We start from the raw sequence: 3,024 nt of genomic DNA, 5'->3' as shown, positions 1-3,024 counted from the left end.
GGACGCTGCTGAAACCTGAGGGATGTAACTCCTCCTCCTCCTCCTCCTCCTCCTCCTCCTGTTTCGTTACCGTTGATGATGTTTTCTGAGCAGCGAGGAGCGACTGGCCTCCTCTCCGCCTGCAGTGACGCGACTCGCCTCCATTTTGTGTCTGAAGTCAAATCAGTCTCATGTGAAATCAGTCAATTCGCTCTCCAAACGATCACATGTCACTTCCTGTTATGATTACAGAAAAGGATTCGGGCCACAAAAAAATTTAATTAAAGTAAAACAACAACAACAACAACAACAACATGTGTTCTGAGATCTCTGAATTCTGAGACTTAAGTTTGAATTTTGACTTTCATCTCATAACTCCAGAAAAGTCAAAAATTCTAAATTCTGAAATTCAAGTCAGAATTTTAACTTTTTTTTTTTTTTTTTTTCAAAATTCTGACATTTTTGTTTGTTTGTTTGTTTGTTTTTTGTGGCCCTTATCCTGACCTCTCATGATATTTGCGTCCTTTAAGGCCGACAGTAAACTACAGAGCTATGGTGAACCTGGAAACCTTTTATTATTATTATTATTTTGCAAGCGCAGTGTACTGAACCATGTCCATGAAATACTAAATCAAGGTCATGAAATAATGATTTGTGTGCATGATTTTCTCTTTTTGTGCGTTTGAATTCATGCAGATCAGCACAGGGCTCTAGTTTTCTGCTGATGAGGGGAAAGTCAAAACAATTTGCAGTTTTAGGAATTGCAGAGCTCGGAAAGTCAATCTGAGAGCACAAAAAAAGGTAAATCATGTACAGATTTGGATTTCCTAATCTTGGTTCAGTGTTTTGTTGGTGCAGGTGGGCGGTGCCTGCAGGGCAGTGAACGCCTCGTTGGTTGATGCGTTTCCTGGTTGGATGGAAGCTCTGAAGTTTGGACGCTCTCTGTTTGCAGCCTGGAGGCTGGCAGTTCGTCCTCAGTGCAGCTGAAGGAGAGTTGGTGGATTCAGGTTTAATCCGGATGTGTTTGTGTGCGATCCAGAGTCGGACCCACGATGCTCCTCAACCTGATTCGACCTTCGACCCCCCAGTGAAGCGAAGCCTCGACCTGGTTTAATAACTGCAAGACGCCTCCAGGCTTCAAATCCTCGTGATTTCACAAGAAAAATTTGTATTTATCACACAGATTAAAACTGTGATGATGAAGCTGTGACCCTCCGGGGGTCCTCCAGCCTGAGGTTGAGAACTGTCAGCCTAATGAATACGTTTGAGAAACAGCCCATGCATGTGGTATTTAGTTGGTGGCATTTGTTTTGTCAGTTTCTTTGTGATGTTTTGTTCCTTTCACTCAACATCACATATTAATTTTTTTTTTTTGATGTTCAATTTTGAAAAAAGAAAAGAAAAGAAAAAACATGAAGATGTCAGAAACAAAAAACATTCTCCCCTTTTGTCGGAGTTTGAGTCAAACAATAACCGTCACAGTCCAAATGATTTGTTTTTTTTCCCCAGTTTAACCGTCCAGACGGACAGTAAAAGACATGAAGCTCACACAAGCACATGAGGAAAGCAGCACCTGATATGCACTGCAGAGAATCTGAAGAGGTTTGTTCCAAAATGAGGTTTGCACAAAAACACACAAATCAAAGAAATTCCTCCAGTGTTTCCAGGATCTGCAGACTGGGCTCTCTGGGTTTTAGAGACACTGAAAAACGCACTTAGGACTTTTATTTTGAAGATCAGAGAGTACCAAGTGTTTTGGAGCAGATCTGTTCAGCTTCACTGGCCACAGAAATACCTGGACAATCACCAGAGCTCCTCAGCGACCTCGGGCGTTTCACTTTCTTTTTTTTGAGAAACTGTACAATTACTGTTTTCCATCCGGAGCTTTGAGCCTGTTTGATGTTTCTGGATTTTAAAAACGTTGATGCAAAAAGCAGCGAAGACGCTCTGCTGTCAAATCTGCCCTCAGAAATTCAGCAGCAATATTTCAAATCATCCTGCAGATTTTTTTTTATCCTCTCAAACACAGATCACCCTCGTCCTCGCCGCCTCGCTCCCCTCCTCACGCTCGGCTCTGCTCGCCTGTTAAAGTCCTGCAGGAGAGGAGGCAGCTTCTCTGATCCAGCAGCACCATCTAGTGGCTGTGCAGGAGAAGTGCAGCAGACCAGGGGCCAGCGGGTCTGCAGGGTCTTTTACCAGAAAGCAGTTTGGTAACGCTTTACGCCAAGTGTGATGCTTTGATCCTTGATCAAAAACTTTTCCCAGAACATAATCATCACTCAAACATAATGAAATTACATTTTAATACCGTGTTATTACACATGCACACTGTGCAGATGATTCACTTGTAATGTGATAATAATTAATATCTGCAGTGTGCTGATCATGTGCATCAAGCAAAGTGTTACCAAAGTGTTTTTTGTTTTTTTTTTGTTTTTTCCCCCAAAGCTCTACAACGGCAAATGAGGGCCCCTGTAGACAGAAAAAAATTTGTCAGAAGTCAGAAGTGTTTGGGTAATATTCTGAGAAAAAAAATTAAAATTAAAAAGGTGTAAATTCACAAAAAAATCACAAAGTTGTGAGAAAAAAATAATAATATAAAAAAAGTATTTAACATTTTCCCAAGTTTTTTGTCTAATAAATTTGACTTTATAATGTCATAATTTCCAAGGTGTTTCCTGATCAAATTTAAACACATTTAAACTCTTCCTCATTTTGCTGAGGCCCCCTGGGAGCCCCTTAGGGACCCCTGGGGGTCCCCGGACCACACTTTGGGTGAAACCCTGCAGACTGCCGGCTGCGTGTGCCCCTGCCTCCTCTGTCCGTTTCTCACCTGAGGCTGAGAAACCTGAGCAATCTGACACAAAATGGCGGCTGGTGAGGTAAAGCCTTGTCTGGGTGACAGATGTCTGAAAAATCCCACAGTCGAGCTGAGGCATTAAACAGCTCACGCACTAAGACAGGAAATAAAGCTTCATTTGGAGTGTGAGGCACTGCAGGTGCATCATGGGAGCTGTGTGTGTGTATGTGTGTGTGTGTGTGTGT

The 3,024-nt window shown here is 42.3% G+C and overlaps 1 protein-coding gene across 1 annotated transcript in view; it reads left to right on the top strand.

Moving 5' to 3' along the window:
• LOC115356959 (nuclear receptor ROR-alpha A-like) overlaps positions 1-340 on the top strand; it is a 50,375-nt gene extending 50,035 nt beyond the window's left edge. Inside the window, exon 11 of the mRNA XM_030048281.1 lies at positions 1-340. This exon is cut by the window's left edge and continues 338 nt beyond it. The gene's annotated coding sequence lies outside the window, so the exon portion shown is untranslated.
• Positions 341-3,024: the final 2,684 nt, after the last annotated feature.

Source organism: Myripristis murdjan, chromosome 3 (genome assembly GCF_902150065.1).
Source record: "Myripristis murdjan chromosome 3, fMyrMur1.1, whole genome shotgun sequence".
In the NCBI taxonomy this organism is placed as follows: Eukaryota; Metazoa; Chordata; class Actinopteri; order Holocentriformes; family Holocentridae; genus Myripristis; species Myripristis murdjan.
The sequence above is the reverse complement of the archived record's forward strand: the minus strand, read 5'-3'. Positions and strand labels throughout refer to the sequence as shown.